This window comes from Trachemys scripta, chromosome 9 (assembly GCF_013100865.1).
Source record: "Trachemys scripta elegans isolate TJP31775 chromosome 9, CAS_Tse_1.0, whole genome shotgun sequence".
Lineage (NCBI taxonomy): Eukaryota > Metazoa > Chordata > Testudines > Emydidae > Trachemys > Trachemys scripta.
In genome coordinates, this window is record NC_048306.1 from 102747773 (window position 1) to 102765405 (window position 17633).

General features: G+C 56.2%; 1 protein-coding gene across 3 annotated transcripts in view; it reads right to left on the bottom strand.

The window, feature by feature from the left end:
- The window catches only part of LRRC15 (leucine rich repeat containing 15), a 13288-nt gene extending 7307 nt beyond the window's left edge, over positions 1 to 5981 (bottom strand). Inside the window, exon 1 of one of the 3 annotated variants that reach the window (XM_034782323.1) lies at positions 5525 to 5981. The gene's annotated coding sequence lies outside the window, so the exon portion shown is untranslated. Of the gene's footprint in view, positions 1 to 568; positions 707 to 745; positions 1243 to 5524 lie in introns of those variants that run through there. The other 2 variants (XM_034782320.1, XM_034782321.1) reach the window with 2 other exon arrangements.
- Positions 5982 to 17633: the final 11652 nt, after the last annotated feature.

A 17633-nucleotide genomic window follows, 5' to 3' on the forward strand; every position in this document is an offset into this window, starting at 1 on the left:
CTCCTGCTGCCCAGGACTCAATTGCCAGCCCTTGGCAGCTTCCCAGGAGCTCTGACCCCTGACTCCAGTAACTCAAACTGACCCCCCCTTTACCTGCCTAAGTGCTGGGTGAGCATCCCAGCCTGGAGCTGGGAGGACTCGCTAACTGGACTCGCTGTATTGCTGCCAGGGAAAATATTTGCTTGCAAGAGGGAAAAAATCCCTAAAAAGCCATCACATTTTTTTGGTTTACAGATGGAAATAGTTTGCATCTGAGAACAATTTTGTTTACATCAAGCAGCTTATAAACTTAACTGAGCACTCTGCACATCAAACAGTCTCTTCATGTCACACCCTTTAAAGTGAACTTGAAAGATTCAACCACCAGTTAATTAAAACCAGCTGAAAACTATTCTATTCATTATATTCCTTTGTCTTGGTCAGGACACACACACACACACACACACACACACACACACCCACCCACCCCTTTAACAATCAACCCATCTGAAACTTTTACTTTACTTTTTCTTTTCACCCATTCTTTATGGATTATTATTTATCATGCTTTGAGTTTTACTCCTCTTACCTAAATATTTCTGCTCTCCCAAGAATTCTCTAGAATTGGTTTGCTGGATAAGAACAAACCCTCGGTGCTGCTAAGAGAACTCGAAGGCTGGACGAACACACTGCTGTCCCTCAGCCCTGTCCCCACACTGAGCCTGGAGCGAGCGCTCTCAACACAGTCAATGAAAAAGTAACTTACCAGCCCTGTGTCTTGCTGCTCAGCTCTTGCAGTACCAGGGAGATGTTGAGCAGCAGAAAGCCCAGTGCTGCTGTGTGAGCACAGTGCTATGTCCCCTCCCAGTATTTAAACTGTCTGAATCAATGAATCAGCAACAGGGCAGTGTCAGAGGCTAGAGAAATCATTGGAACAGAAAAACCTTGGGTCTATTTCTCCCCTGATGTTCCCAAACCGAAGGGAACGTTTGTCTGAAGAGCTGGAACGTAACCCGTTATTTGAATCCTTGTGAGTCCTGATGCTTTTGTCTGGAGGGGAGCAGCGAGCCCCGAGAGCTGGATGTCACAACAGCAGAGACGTCGCCTAGATCCCAGGTCCGCTCCCGGGGCAGTGCTCCCCCTCCCCAACGGATCACAGACAAGCCCCCAGTGAGACACAGAACGACTCACACTCCTACATTGAGACTGACCATTTCTGTGCCTACAAACCTGGGACGAGGGGAGCGAGGCTGATGATCAGCAGAGTCTCCTGCTGCTTAGACAGCGCCTTTCCCTGCTGACCTCAGCTGCTGTACAGAGGGAGGGGGCTGCACTTCTCAGATGGGGACACTGAGGCACGGGGAAATTAAGTGTCATGCCCAAGGTCACACAGGGAGCCAGGGATACAGCAAGGAACAGAGCCCAGGGCTGCTGCCTCCCTGCCCCCTGCTGTAACCCCCACTCAGCGCTGCCCCTCCCCACCAGCGGCTTTGACACAGCCTGTGCCCCACTGGGGGACAGCCCCAGGCCCCCATGACAGTGGGAGGAGAAACAGCTCGTCACTTACCGAGCATCAGCAGCGGCCAGGGCCGAGGGCGCGCTGCTTGTCTAGGCCAGCCCCCCGCAGCAGGGCCCCTCAGGCGGCTCCTGGGCGCCGGACCGCGAGCCAAGGCCTTTGGGAGCGACCCGCTCTGACCCACCAAAGCCAGGCAGTACGTGAGCCCTGGTCCATCTCGCCCCACGGCCTGGCTCCATCACACTCTCCCCACGGCTCCATGGGCCTAGAACAACCCCCAGCAAACCCCTGCTCAGCTCTGCCTCTGGCCCCCGCAGCCGGGGTGAGTCCCCAGCACACACCTGGCCCCACAGCCTCTGGGGACTGCCCCCCGCCCCCTGTACCAGGAACAGCCGCTCTGCCTGGCCGGGCAGGGAGTGAGGGACAGAGCTCTGGCTGGCCCAGGGCGGGTCTGGAAGGGCAGGGCTATTTGGGGCTCCGTACAGTATGTGGCCCGGGCCTCAGGCCCCTCTTGGCTTTCGAGGAGCTGGCTAAGTGGCAGGTTTGGAGCTAACCACAAAGTGCAGGCTGCAGCCAGAGCCCCGGTCGGGGTCAAGGCCAGCGCGCTTGGCTGTGCTGCTTCACGTACTGATGGAACCAGCAGCCCGGGGTGATCCCCGGGCCTGATCCCGCAAGCTCTCCCCGCGAGCCCACCGCCAGCTGGGCTCCGTACAGGGCACACGAGCGATGGGGTAGAAGGACGAGGCGCTTCCAGCTGGCACCCGAAGGCAGCCATAAAGCTTGTGCTTAGCCCGGCTCAGCACTGCATTGCCATCCGTGAGCGTAGCAGAGGCACAGCCATGGTAGGGTGGCCAAGCGTCCCGTTTTCAGCTGGAACGCTCGGTCGAAGAGAGACCCTGGCAGCTCTGCTGACCGGGCTGTTAAAAGTCCGAGCGGCAGCACAGCGGGGCTAAGGCAGGCTCCCTGCCTGCCCTGGCACCGCGCAGCTCCCCAGCAGCAGCCAGCATGTCTGGCCCCCAGTGCCAGCTCCACAGCTCCCATTGGCCAGGAAACATGGCCAATGGTAGCTGCAGAGGCGGTGCTTGCAGGTGCAGACACCATGCAGAGCCGCCTGGCCGCAACTCCGCCTAGGGGCCGGACATGTCGGCCACTTCCAGGAGCGGCGTGGAGCCGGGGCAAGCAGGGAACCTGCCTTAGCCCCACTGCACCACCGACCGGGAGCCACCTGAGGTAAGCGCAGCCCAGCTGGAGCCCACACCCTGAACCCCCTGCCCCAGGTCAGAACCCCGTCCCGCACCCTAACTCCGTCCTGGAGCCCGCACCCCCTCCCACACCCCAATCCCCTGCCCCAGGTCAGAACCCCGTCCCGCACCCTAACTCCGTCCCGGAGCCCGCACCCCCTCCCACACCCCAATCCCCTGCCCCAGGTCAAAACCCCGTCCCGCACCCTAACTCCGTCCCGGAGCCCGCACCCCCTCCCACACCGCAATCCCCTGCCCCAGGTCATGTAGCACATGTGCTCCGCAGATAGACAACTAGACACTGCAAGATAAACGGGCAGGAGGGGGCGGAACGGGGGGGAGCCGCCGGAAGAGAAATGGGACCAAGGGAGGGATAGCTCAGTGGTTTGAGCATTGGCCTGCTAAACCCAGGGTTGTGAGTTCAATCCTTGAGGGGCCACTTAGGGATCTGGGGCAAAAATCAGTACTTGGTCCTGCTAGTGAAGGCAGGGGGCTGGACTTGATGACCCTTTGGGGTCCCTTCCAGTTCTATGAGATAGGTATATCTCCATAATTTAAATTTAAATTTAGAAAAACAGAATGAGGGGAAAGAACGAGACAAACTCGGCAGAAACTGGAAAGTACAAGAGAGACCAGAGAGTTTGTAGCCGGGGCTGGAAGATCGAGCGCGGGAGAACAGCAGGGCCAGAATCACGGCAGGAGACGTGGCACACGCAGTCACTGCACAACATACCGAGCTTTTTATTCACAGGCAACAGCTGGGCTTGGTGCAGAGCAAGGATGTGGGGGACACAGACACACACGAGGGCACGGAGCCCCCGGCGCGCACACGTGTGCTCAGGACAGCCATGCAATAAAGGAGTGTGCTTCTGCCGTCCTGCAATAAATCACATGCCTTCGTCCCTGCCCCATCCAATGCACAGAATTGCATGGGCTAGTGTCCTGAGCACAGGACTGGGGGCCTGGCGCTCTATCCCCCACTCTGGCCGCGGGGGAGTCCCCATCCCTCTCTGTGACTCAAGGGCTGATACAAACAATGTCTGGAGGAGGAGAGTCTCCAATGTGGGTTCTTTGGCAAAGGCATTTCCGAGGCTTTCGTGTTTTCCTGGCTTCTTCCTGTTTTCCATAATTGCAAGATGGGCTCTTGCAATTATCTGAGCCTCACACTCCCGCTCCGCCGACACAGGAAACACCTTGGAATAACAAACAGGCTTCGCTAGGCAGGGGTGAGCCCTGAGCTTCCCCTCCACACCACGACGGCTCCCCCCATTCAGGAAAGTGACCGGACTGCTTTTCCCCTCCCCAGGGCCAATGACACCTTGCAAAGGGATGCGTCACAGAGCACAAGTACATTGTTTTTGAGCCATATGCCGCAGAGGGAGAGGCAGCTGCTTTCCCAGAGAACATGATTCCCAGAGCCAAACACTGCGCCTCTGTCCAGCCAAGGATTCACCCCCGGGTCACTGAGCTAGTAAAGGGGGATGGAGGAAAGCGCTCTGCAGCCGGCGTGGCAGAGATCTATTGGGGAGCAACATCCCCCCTCAAGGCTGCCTGGAATCTTGGGGTCACTGGTCCCGTCACCCCTGAGGGGGAGCAGCCCACGAGTCCCTGGCCCTGTCAGGCAGGGTGCTCAGGGGAATTGCAGACACATGCAGGCTACAGACTGTCCATGGCATCTCCTCCTGATGCCACGTCTGCACGACGTCGGGGAGAGGACCACTCCACCTGTCCAGTCTGACCTGGGGGTGCCCCCAACCTCAGATCAAAGACAACTAAAGCCAGCCCACGACAGCAGGCTCACGGCCAGTGCTCTAGCCTCCACGCCAGGCCAAACCCCAGCTCAGAGAGCATCGGCCTTTGAGAGGAGATGACGCCCACTTAGGACCCAGCCACAAAGCAGCACGCCAGTGATTGCTCACCCTGAGAACCGTGCCATGAGCGCTGGGTGATTCTGGGATGACACCAACTGAAACAAAGACTCTTGTTCAAAGCCTGCTCGCGGGTCCATTCCTGGGGCTTTGCTCAGGCAGAACTCGCTAGCTGTTTGGATGAGTTATGCTTAATTATACTTTCCAGGCTGAGACTCCCAAACTGCTTACGTGGGGCTGAAACGGAGCAGCCCTTACATTCTTCACCGGGCGTCTGCGTTTGTTCTGACGCCCAAACCCTTAAAAAAATGAGTTTCCTCTTAATTAAGGCCTGGGCTGATTCTGTGCGTACCCGGCCGCGTGAATGGAATCCAAGCCCTTTAGCTTATTGCCACGTGAATGAACATGTCTGAGTTTCCAATGCCATCCACCAGCGAATGATGTAGAGAAAGCTGTTTGCACACACGCACACAAACACACACACACACACACACACACACAGGCACACACCCCAGAGAGGAAAATGCTTCCCTTCAGCAGCTATTCCCTTCTCTAGTATTCCATGTACATCTAAAGCCCCTTCCCCCATCCCCCGCCATGGATTCGGGGCTCCTTACACACAGACATTCTTGCACGAGGGTTTGCTGCAGTAGGAGTATAGTCGCCTTAGACCCTTTGAACAGAAGGAAGGGTCAGACCGACTGATGTAGAGTCACAGGGTTCGGCCACCCACCCACCTTTCGACACAGTAATACTCATCCTTTGTTGGGCCATGACCTGCTGGGTACTCCCTTGTGACGCAATGTTGATTCTTGCCCCACAGAGCTGAGATCTGCCGCTTTAGACAAATGCCTGCAGGCGGAGGCGAGTCCTGAAAGGCAACACAATTTACCTGGGTTCTTCAGCCCTTGAGGCCTTACCTTTAAATCGAGGTTGGATGTCAGTTTCTAAAAGATCTGCTCTGGCTCAACCGGAAGTTACGGGATGGCGGCAGGAATTCTTGGCGGAGGGTCTCTCGTCTGTTCTGTGTCACTGTTTACACCACACGTATCACGGCAGTATCTGGACGCCTTTCAGTCGTGTGTTAATCCATGCAGCGAATCGCTGACACAGGCAGAAGTGTGTGCAGCCGGGGAGCGATTGGAAGGAAGGTGGAGAGCTTGGGGTGGTCCTTGGTTCCTGGGGGTGTTCTTTCCACAGCCTGGGACCAGCCCGAGGAAGATCTCTGTCCTGCACACAGACAAGTTTTGCCCGTGCTGTATAAAGCCCCAGTGGGCCAGAGGAACAGAGCTGCTGAATAGTCTCCATCCCAGAACTTTAGTCGATCTTTGAAGTACCAAGGGCCTAGGACATTGGCCCCTCGAAGATGAGGGCTGAGACCAGGAACTTGATTCGCTCTTCTGTGTGAAGCTGGAGGAGAGAGTGGAGGACAGGTGTGATGTCAAATTACAAAGGATGAATATAAAAAAACAACACAAGTATGTAGGGACAAAATTAGAAAGGCCAAGGCACAAAATGAGATTAAACTAGTTAGGGACCATAAAGGGTAAGAGGAAAATATTTTACAAATACATGAGAAGCAAGAAGACAACCAAGGTCAGGGTAGGCCCATTACTCAATAAGGGGGGGGAGACAATAACAGAAAACACAGCAATGTGCAAAGTGTTACATGCCTTTTTTGTTTCAGTTTTCACCAGAAAGGTTAGCAGTGATTGGATGACTAACTAGTGAACATCAGTGGAAACAGGGTGGGTTCTGAAGCTAAAACAGGGAAAGAACAAGGTAAGAATTACTTAGGTTAGATGCCTTGAAGTTGTCAGGGTCTGACAAAATACATCCTGGAATACTTAAGGAACTGGCTAAAGACATCTCAGAGCCATTAGCAATTATCTCTGAGAATTTGTGGAGGACAGGAGAGATCCCAGAGGACTGGAAAAGGACAAATATAGTATCTATCTATAAAAAGGGAATGAGGACAACCCAGGGAATTATAGACCAGACAGCTTCACTTTATTTCCTCATTATCTTTCCAGGTACCAATCAATCAATTTGTAAGCACCTAGAAGATAATAAGTACAATGAACATGGATTTGTCCAGAACAAATCATGTCAAATCAACCTAATATCCTTCTTTGCCAGGGTAACAAGCCTTGTGGATAGGGAGGAAGCAGAGATGTGGTATATCTCGACTTTAATAAGGCTTTTGGTACTGTCTCACATGGCCGCCTCATAAACACACTAGGGAAATGTAGCCTAGATGAACCTCCTAGAACAGTGGTTCTCAAAGGTTTGCACCGGTGACCCCTTTCACATAGCAAGCCTCTGTGTGCACCACCACCCCCCTTAGAAATTAAAAACACTTTTGTACCTATTTAACACCATTATAAATGCTGGATGCAAAACGGGGTTTGGGGTGGAGGCTGACAGCTCCTGACCCCCCATGTAATAATCTCGCAACCCCCTGAGGGATCCTGACCCCCAGCTTGAGAACCCCTGTCCTAGAAGAAAGGTGCACAGCTGGTTGGAAAACCATAGTCAGAGAGTAGTTATCAGTGGTTCACACTCAAGAAGGAAAGGCCTATCAAGTGGGGTCCTGCGGAGATCTATCCTGGATCCAATTCTATTCAAAATTTGCATCAATGATTTAGATAATGACAGAGAGTACGCTTATGAAGTTTGTGGACGATACCAAGCTGGGAGGGGTTGCAAGTGCTTTGGAGGATAGGATTAAAATTCAAAATGATCTGAACAAACTGGAGAAATGATCTGAAGTAAATAGGCTGAAATTCAATAGGGACAAATGCAAAGTACTTGACTTAGGAAGGAACAATCAGTTGCACACATACAACATGGTAAATGACTGCCTAGGAAGGAGTACTGCGGAAAAGGATCTGGGGGTCATAGTGGATCACAAGCTAAATATGAGTCAACAGTGTAACATTGTTGCAAAAAACCTGAACATAATTCTGGGCTGTATTAGCAGGAGTGTTGTAAGCAAGACACGAGAAGTAATTCTTCCGCTCTACTCAGCATTGATAAGGCCTCAACTGGAGAAATGGGCACCACACTTTGGGAAAGATGTGGACAAATTGGAGAAAAGCGAAAAGAGCAACAAAAATGATTAAAGGTCTAGAAAACATGACCTATGAGGGAAGATGGAAAAAAATAGGTTTGTTTAGTTTGGAGAAGAGAAGACCGAGAGGGGACATGATAACAGTCTTTGGATAGGTACAAGTTTGTGATATAAAAGAGGGTGATAAATTGTTCTCCTTAACCTCTGAGGACAGGACAAGAAGCAATGGGCTTAAAAATTGAAGCAAGGGAGGTTTAGGTTGGACATTAGGAAAAACTTTCGGTCAGAGTGGTTAAGCACTGGAATAAATTGCCCAGGGAGGTTGTGGAATCTCCATCACTGGAGATATTTAAGAGCAGGTTGGACAAACACCTGTCAGGGATGGTCTCGATAATACTTAGTCCTGCCAGGAGTGCAGGGGACTGGACTAGACGAACTCTCGAGGTCCCTTCCAGTCCTACGATTCGATGTGCTGGCATTGCTGAGGAGTCACACTGCAGCATTCGGTACCAGCTGAAGTTTCCTAAGCACTGAAGGTGCTCTTGGTCTGTTATGCAGGACTTCAGACTAGATGATCCAATGGTCTCTTCTGGCCGTGGAACGTACGACTCTCTGAAGGCAGGACGGCTCTGGTTCTGACAGCAGATGGGGTCGTGGAGAAGGGAAGGGCAGGCGTTCCAGACCTCCCACCTGAACCGCTCCTGATGGAATGGATCTCGGAGAAGAGGTCACCCCTTGTTTTGAATGTTTGCAGCACGGCAAGCAGGTACTCGGTGTCTGTGTGCAGAGAACATGTCCACAGCTAAAGCTGTTTCTACGCGAGGCTGCTCCCCACCGTCACAAGAGCTGATGAGTGATGACCCGAGCACTAGTGAACGCAGGACTGCTGCAGCCACTGGCAGTGTTATCACCATGCTGTCTGCCCTTGCTCACTGGCGGCCTAGAGAACAGCGGATTAAACCCCCGCAGCCGCAAGCACTTTGGCTGCATTAGTGCTCACGCTGTGGCTCCCGCCGGCGAAGCTGTGGCCGTGGTGACGGGGATCTTACGAAGCCAGTGCAGACAAGGCTGATGACACTGGGACTCTTCTGCAGCAGGGAGACCATTCTGCTTTCACATTCAGGCCCATTCCCGTTCGGGATCTGTGCACCAGGCACCATCTTTAATCAGGGGCTGATGGAGGAGCCACAATGAACACCCAAAGACACTGCTCCCAAGTCCAGAGCTCTCCATCTGGGGCGCTGTAGCATTAGCGCATGGTTGCAAAGAATGATCACAGGCAAAACAATAACCTGTCCTCCACCCTCTGCACAGATCCCACAGCACTGCCCCTAGTGCACGGGCTGGCATCGCTTTGTCAGTAGTAAGCATCTTGTACCTTCAAAGCACTTTGCAAACTGCAGCTGATTTCGTTTCAGCACAGCAGCCCTTGAGGTGGGTTCATAAATACTGTTAAACCCATTTTCCAGGTGGGGAAATGCAGCGAGAAGGTAAGTGACTTGCCCTCGGCCACACACCACAAAGGCGACAGCAGAATCAGCAACAGAAATCGGGGGACGCCAGCCCCCAGGCCTGAGCTCACTGCACACGTCCGCACTGCCCAGTCCTCTGGGATGTTAGCAGAGACAGATCTGGAATGAACTCAGCATAGCTGGAAAGCAAAGGCAGGGCCAAGCACGAACATATAGACATAGTTTAGGATGAGATAAACATTTTTCAAAGCAAATCTGTTTTGCTGTGAGCCTGTTGGACATAGGACAGGACTAAGTATGCCTAAAACAACTAGCTAGCCTTTAAAAATAACCAAGGGCTCGGGATTTTTCCCTCATCCAGTTGAAATGATTGACATAGGGTCAAATCCTGAGGTCCTTACTCAGTTTTTCTTAGTCTTCAACTCCTGCAGAATTCGCACTGCCGTCAGTGGGATTTGGGCTGAGATCTGGCCAGCACTGGGTAGACCTATCGTCTGCAAGCACTAGGTGCGGCTCCGTTCATAGAGGCACAATAGAGAACGTGTTTGGGATCTTGCTGAAACGCAGGCTGAGCTCCCCGAAGGGACCGATCTCCTCTCCAGACAAGCAGGGACAATGCTGAACAACTAGGTCAGGAAATGGCCGTGCGTTAAGAGCTAGGGGCTGTCCAGGAGATTCTCCAGGCCGCTCTCTGCTGTCTAGTTCAGGGGGGTTCCTCTCACAAGGAAACCATCGCCGTCCTTTCAAAATCGACGTTCCACAGCCCCCCAGGCTCCTGGAGCTTTCACTCTTCCGCTGCAGCGGGTGCCGAAGACCACCAGATGCTCCTCCTCAAAATCAGAGGCCAGCCCCAGGCTCCGAGCGTCCCTCGCTGAGGATGGAGTCACTCCCTGCCTGTTTGCGACGGCTTTCTGCTCTAGGGCAGAGGTGGCTTCAGCAGATCACAGGCATGTTGCTAACCTGCTGCACCCACCGGTGCTGGAGCTCAGAGGGGCGTCACCTTCCCAGCAGCCCCCCAACACGTCTCTGCCACACCCCGGCCACAGCGGCTTTATACAACGTTAGGGTAAGAACAAATGGCCAGGCTGGGTCAGACCAAGGGTCCATCTAGCCCAGTGTCCTGTCTGCCGACAGTGGCCAATGCCAGGTGCCCCAGAGGGAGTGAACAGGACAGGGAATCAGCAAGCGATCCATCCCCTGTTGCCCACTCCCAGTCAGAGCATGGGGTTGCGTCCCCGACCATCCATTGATGGGCCTGTGTGGGGCTGGCTGCTGCCCGAGCCCCCAAGAGGTGTGTGGTGCTCTGCCTGTCCAGTACACTGCAGAGAGAACGTGCGCTCTGCCCCGAATCCGCATGGGACACGCCAAGGCAGAGGCCCACAGGACACCCCCCGGAGGGAGTGGTGGGATTGCTGTGGGAAAGGGGACATAGAGGGGCTTGGGGTGGGGTTCATGGGTTGCTCAGCAAGGGAAGACAGCAGCCCCCCGCCGCGGCTGGTATTTCACTGGTGCTGCACCTCCAGCACCCCTAGACGTTGTGTGAGCAGAGATCAGCTCCTGGCCAGCCCCACGGGGCAGGTGAATGAGGGAACAGGAAATGGGGCAAGGTGCCCGGGGAGTGTTGCAGCAGGCACGTCCGCCCCGGCTCCCCGGGAGTGAGCCAGCTGCTCTGGGGAGGGAAATAACCGTGCCAGATTGCAGCTGTTCCACAACACTCACCGGGGCTGTGGCTGCCCTGCACCCGCCCCCCATGTCCTGCCCCTCCTCACACCCACTGCCTGTGCCTCAACCCCCCACCCCCACGGCACACGGCCCTCCCTCCCCATCACAGAGCAGCCCCTCCCCACTGGCACCCTCCACGTCCCCCCAAATGCTCACCTCTCCCAGCAGCCACACCCCTATGTCCATGGCCCCACAGGCCCTCCCTGTCCTCAGCCCCCTCCCCGCCATCCCAGGACATACCCACAAGCGTTAACAAGGAATAAACAAACACGACAGCGCCCGTGGCCTGGGCGTTCCCATGCGCCAGGCACAGGGGAAGCTCCCCCAGCCCCTATCCCGTTTGCCACCTGCCCCCTCACGCTGATCACTTGGTACCTGACGGTTGCGTGGGTCATCGGGGCAGGGACCGTCTCGGATTTCCTACCGAAACAGCTGCCTGCCCTCGATGGCGCCATTACCGCTGGCACCAGCCCAGCCATTGCCCCGGGGATCCCTGGGCAAGTCCCCACTCCCCCTCGGACAGGCCGGTTCTCACCCCGCACCCCCAAAGCTGCGCGCCCAGCTCCCTTGGCCAGTGCGGGGCTGGGGGCGGCAGGGCTCCGGCCAGGGCCCTAGGGCACTATTCGGAGATTGTCTGGTCGGAAAATCAGAGTCACAGCTAAAATTAGCAGCTCCGTGGGCTTGGCCTTGGCCCCAGTTTCTCTCACAGCTGCCAAGCAGCCGGCAATGCTCACTCGCAGCCATGCCATGAGCCAGCGCTGTCTGCTGGAAACACGGCCAGCCTGGGAGCCAGCGTTTCCGCCGGCCCTATCAGATGGCGAGAGATGACATCACCTCTGAGGCGCGGATTAATCACAGCTCGGCTCTCGCTGTTCCCTTGCATGGCAAGGAAATGGCAGCATGTCCTGTGCCACGGGAGGGGATGGCCCAGGTCTGAGGCGACAGCACAGAGCTCTGCAGCGTGTCTGCTCCTTCCGCCGGCTCCTGCCAGGGCCTCAGACCCGTCCGCTCCCTACACCAGCTCCCGCCAGTGCCTCAGACCCCTCTGCTCCCCACACTGGCACCCCCCAGCGCCTCAGACCCCTCTGCCAGCTCCCCGCAGCGCCTCAGACCCGTCAGCTCCCCACGCCAACTCCCGCCAGCGCCTCAGACCCCTCTGCTCCCTACACCAGCTCCCGCCAGTGCCTCAGACCCCTCTGCTCCCTACACCAGCTCCCGCCAGGGCCTCAGACCCCTCCACTTCCTATGCCGGCTCCTGCCAGGGCCTCAGACCCCTCCACTTCCTACGCCGGCTCCTGCCAGCGCCTCAGACCCGTCCGCTCCCTACGCCGGCTCCTGCCAGCGCCTCAGACCCGTCCGCTCCCTACACCAGCTCCCCCAGCGCGTCAGACCCGTCCGCTCCCTACGCCGGCTCCTGCCAGCACCTCAGACCCCTCCACTCCCCACGCCGGCTTCCCACAGAGCAGTGACTCAAGCTCAAGGGCTCGGTGATGATCTCCAAGGCGCTCGCCCTTCTGCACACCCCCTTAGCTCCGGGACAGGACGGGAGGCTGAACCACCTGGGACAGACGTCAGCCCTGGCGTGTAAGGCTCTTCTGAGCGGCGACTCAGACCCCAGGGACAAGGGTGGGATAAGAACCTGTCGAGAGCAGAACAAACCTCGCTAGCCCAGGCCGCTGCTCCCCATGGGATTGAAGCACAACACCCAGAGCACGCCCGAAGTGCCACCACTCTCCAGTCTCACCTCATTGCCCTCTGCTCCTAGCCTGGCTCCCCCAGGCACCCCAGTTGCTGGTCGCTGCTGTGGAAGGCCTGTCTCAAAGCAGTGGGTCTTGCACTCAGACCTGACCTGGAATTGCTTTCCAGGAGCGCACAAGGGAAACGCACGTGCACAGAGGAAACCGTCTGCCCCCCGCGAGCACCACAGGGCCTCCAGCGAGCTGACCTCGCTCTCACCAGCCACCTCGGGGGCCTCTCTCTCCAGCTACCATCACCCCATTGCTTCCCCCCATATTGCACATGCCAAGATCCCTGCAAAGTTATTTCATGTCCTTCAATCTACCTCCTTCACCATCTTCGCCCTGCCAGTGCCGTCTTCCTCACACTCCTTCCGCTTCCTTCTGCCTGGGAGACCTGCCATTCCCAGGGCACCAGGTCAACAGCTGCCATTCAAACCCCTGCTGAAAAGAGAAGGATGGCGCAGCAGTTGGGCTGGGACCCAGGCTCGCTGCTCCCTTACAGCCTTCCTGTGCAACCTTGGCCAGGTGCGTGTGCCTCAACTGTCCTCCATCCCCCAGGGATGAGAGCCCAGCCCTGCCCTGCCCCCAGGGGGTTGCAGTAATAAATACAGTAAAGAGGGCGAGGTGCCCAGACTCTGCAGCAAAGGGGCCATTTATACCTCGGATAAATAGAAAACTCCCCCTCCAGCCAGGCGCTGGCCCCTCACCTAGACCAGGAACTCTATGCCCCCGGTGTCTCTGTGCCCCCAGACACCAGCCTCCTGCTCCCCCCAGGCCTGGCCTTCTTTAGGTCTGTTCTGTGGCCGGCTCCTGCGTGATTGCGAGGGTGCAAAGATCCAGCCACAGCGGTGTTCTCCGCACCCTCGTGCACACGCCACTCCATGCGGAGAAGTCTCAGCGGCGCATGAGGGAAACCTAGCTGCTCTGTCCTGCTACGGGGTGATGACTGGGGACACGCCGTGTGCTCACTGGGGACCTCTGTGCCTCCCCGTGTTCCCCCCCCGGGGGGCACCTCATCCCCGCCCAGCATGGGGGAGAAATCACCACCACACTTGGTCTCCCAGCCTGCAGGGACCATGTCATCCTGGGTCTCTCCTACAGCACCCAGGCGAACTTGCCACTGTTACACGGGGCCCATACAGCGATGGCTGAGCTGAACAGCGCTTAGCGGCAGCCCTGGGGAAAAGGGAGCATCGCTGTTTCTTTCACGAGGACATGGCAATGGTGGGATGGACAGATGAGGAAGACATCTGCAGCCTGTTCTCCGTCAGCGAGCGATCAGCTGCCCCGATGAGTGAGATAAAGTTAAAACCTCCACTGAGTTAACAGAAGGAAAGTGACTGTTTATGGAAAGTCCAAACCTTTGTGTTTCCACCCCTGCCCCTTCCTGAAAAAGCCCTGACTGAGAGCAGGTAATGGGAACGGACGGGACCTAGCAGCGTCAGCAACATGGGGCTTTGGCCAGGGCCCCAGAGCCGTGTTCGCCGAGGAAGGAATGCGGGAATCCTGGCCAAGTCATGCTGCAGAGATAATCCCAAGCGGAAGAGACGTGTCTGAGGGCTGGGGATGAATGGAAAGCCAGTTTGCAGGGGAGGTGGACCTTGGGCCTCCCCGTGCTCACGGGTTGAAGTGGAGGAAGCGGCTCACTGGAGTTTTGCCAGCCCAGGATTTGTTCCAGATCAGCCTTTACCCGCTCCACCAAAGCAGGGGTCGGCGTTTAAAACGCAGCCGTCCCCATCCAAGCCATCAGACCCTGCAGCACAGCAGACACAATGCACTCCCCCACCTCTGCCTCCAGCTCCCGCAGGTAGGAAGTGAGGTGTTAGCCCCCCTTTGCCAGATGGGAAGCACCCAGGAAGGGAGCCCCGAGCAAGCCAGTGTCTGAGCACAGATCTGGCCAGGAGGAGCTGGCTCCCAGCCCTGGCCATGCTCTAAACAGAGAGCAGACATCAAGTGGAGATCAGCCCATCCCAGAGAGACATACGGCGCGGCGGCAGGAGAGCCCAGGCTAGGCCGAGGAGTGGGATTGTGGCCACGAGGCGATCCAAGTGACGTGGCTGGTTGGCACACACTCGAAATACGAGTGCCCTTCCCACAACAGTGAAACTGCATCACCCTCATGAAAAGCCCGCCCGCCAGTACCAGCCCTTAGCCCTCACACAGCACCTCCCAGCGTCAGGGGACTAGAAACCCGAGTTTGAGAGGTTAAAACTGAAAGCCACTTTCTCCAGGCCTGAGACAGCAGCTGTGAGCACTGGGATTGGAATGCAGCAGTCACAGGGCCAGGCCCCCCTCTCACTTCATTTCCCTGATCATTTTCAGTTTATAAACAATAAGAATAATGACCCTTGGCTGCACCTTGTCCATCAGCTCCCCCCAGTCGGTTACCACCAGGAAGTGCCTTGGCTCCTGCATTGCTATTGAAGTAACTTCACCGGGAGAGATGCATTGGCCCAGGGCCCAGACACATCACACATCTAATCCTGCAAGCCCTCAGCCGGGGAATTCTGCAGCTCTTTACACAGCCCTCACCGTTAACATTAGCCAACACATGCATCTTCTCCCACTGCTCGGCCGGCTCCTGGCTGATGGCCTCCTAAGCACAGTGGTTTTCAAGCTTCATCTGTTGTAGAAAAGATTTTAGACTTTCAGCTTTGCAAAACTGCAGTGCGGTGGCAACACAAGTCCGAGGATGGGCAGCAGAGATGCAGCCGATGGAAAGGGCCACTGCGGCCAGGGAACTGCATGGCGCTAATTGTGTCAGGTCATTTAACCCAAAACCACAGCACTGAATGCTTCAGGGGCAGGCGGGAGGAAAGGGAGAGCACCATGAACAGAGCCCTGCAAATCTGTGGGTAGCTGGGTAGATCTACCAGGTAGGTGTGGGAGGGACCGTGGGGAGAATCTGGAGGGGAAGCAGCTGGCATGGCCTATGGGAACACAGGGTGTCTTAGTCCCAGGGCAGCCTGGCAGACGGCAGGGATGTGCTTGGCGCAAGGGGCATGGGAGGAGAGTTCGAGTTAATACCTTCTCGCTGGGTAAATTCGTAGAGAGCTGGAAAGAGTTTCAGCGCCTGGGAGCAGACCGGGGGAAACAGAGGACCAGCTGTGATTACACTGTGCTGCAAGCACGCTGCACAGCCCTCCACGCCAATGCGACATTTCAGAGCTGCTCCTCCCGCTGGGCCAGCTGTGTGTCAAACAGAGAGAACACCAGGGTCCAGCCAAGGGCTGTCCCAAAGGGAGCCGGCCCAGGGAGGGGCAGGGCTGGAGCGGGCACCGCAGGGCGCAGAGCAGAGCAGCTTGCAGTCATCCCAGAAGCAGCAGGAGTGGGCTGCGGCGTGAAGTTCACGCTGCACACCAGGTCCTCTGCATCACGTGCGCCCCTCGGAGGGGTGAATCCAGCCCCCGGGGGTGCGTGGCGGTGACGGGGCTTCGCTGCACACCAGGTCCTCTGCATCACGTGCGCCCCTCGGAGGGGTGAATCCAGCCCCGGGGGTACGTGGCGGTGACGGGGCTTCGCTGCACAGCAGGTGTTTAGTGGGCCAGGGCTGTGCACCGCAGCCTGTAGAGTGGGTGGGGCCAGGAACCCCCCTGTGAAGTTTCTCTGCCACCCCCAGGCAGGGCCCTGTTCGAAGCAGTGCGCAGCCATGGGGCTGAAATGGATCCAGTCACCCTCGGGGAGCAGATGCCCCAGCACCAGGCCCAGCAACCGGGGCTAAGCACTGGCCACCCGGGCACCAGTGGAGCATAAGTGGGTCCAGGGACTTGCCGAGCCCGTTGGCACTGAGGCGAGTTTCACCCTGGGAGCTGAGGGGGCTCAGCACCCTCCCGGATCAGGCCCAAGAAAGAAGCTGCCCCCTTGACACAGGCACCAGGGCACAGAATTAAAGCCTTGACCCTGCGCGTGTCCATGTCGGGGGTAAACACCACCAGGGGGCCAGGCTGTGCCCCCCAGAGAGCAGCACCGTGGGTTTAACGCGGTGAGGAGCTCCCAGCTCCCTGTGTGGGGGCAGCTTGACAAACAACTGACTTTAGGCTTCCCATCCTGCACAGAGCCCCGAAGTCCAGCCTTCACTTTGCCCAGGAACCAGCCTGGTTTGCCCGGGCCCTAGGCAAGTCCCCACCGCTGGGAGGTCTGGACTGGGAGCTGTACCGCACCCCTCAGCCCCTCTCTGGCACTGGGCAGTAACGGTTAGTCAGAGCCATAATGAAGCCCAGCCATCCGGGCCTGGCAGAGGAACGGCCCCCACCCAGCCTTCTATTCTTATCTCTTGACTGACCTCAGAGCCTTGCACCAGGTTTCCTGTTGTGAAATCCAGGATGCCAGGCCATGGAAGGAGATCACGCTGCTCTGAGTTAATGTCTGACTGTGTTGCAGTGAGCTGAAGCCTCCAGTGTGCTCAATTTTGGAACTTGGTCATTACGAATGAATTTAGATTCAGGTCTGGATTAGGGTTAGGCTAGTCTTAGGGCTTGAGGCCAAACTGGGACAAGGTATGGAAATCACTCCACATTGTTCCCATGAGACATCTGGCATTTTGGGCCAAAATCTTGCACAAATGTTTTTTGCAAGATTTCCGATGCATCCACTTCTGGAGGAGACAGCTCCTGCCAGTTTTGGATCCAACTCTTTTCATCAAACCCCACTGCTCTGAAATTTGGGGGCCCCTCTCTAATATATATGGCAGGAAGGAACAGTAGCCCCTGCTAGTCTGCAGGACAATTTCCTCTCACACATACATGCAGCCTACCTTCATTTCTTTCCTGATTGTAAGTAGATTTGCAGTATAATATTGACATGACAGGTACCAGAATTGGTCTGACACCAAGTGCTCATAAAAACGTGCATAAGCAGGAATCCACATGTATGGTAGCTGCCTGTGAAGTCTCAGTGTGCGTTAGTCTGGAAACTACTGGGAAATAGTTTCACACTCTTCCCTCTTCTCTTTGAACACGCTGCAATAAAACACTCGGCTGCTTCTATTCATGGTGTTCCAGGCAGCTCCACACTTGCTGTAACA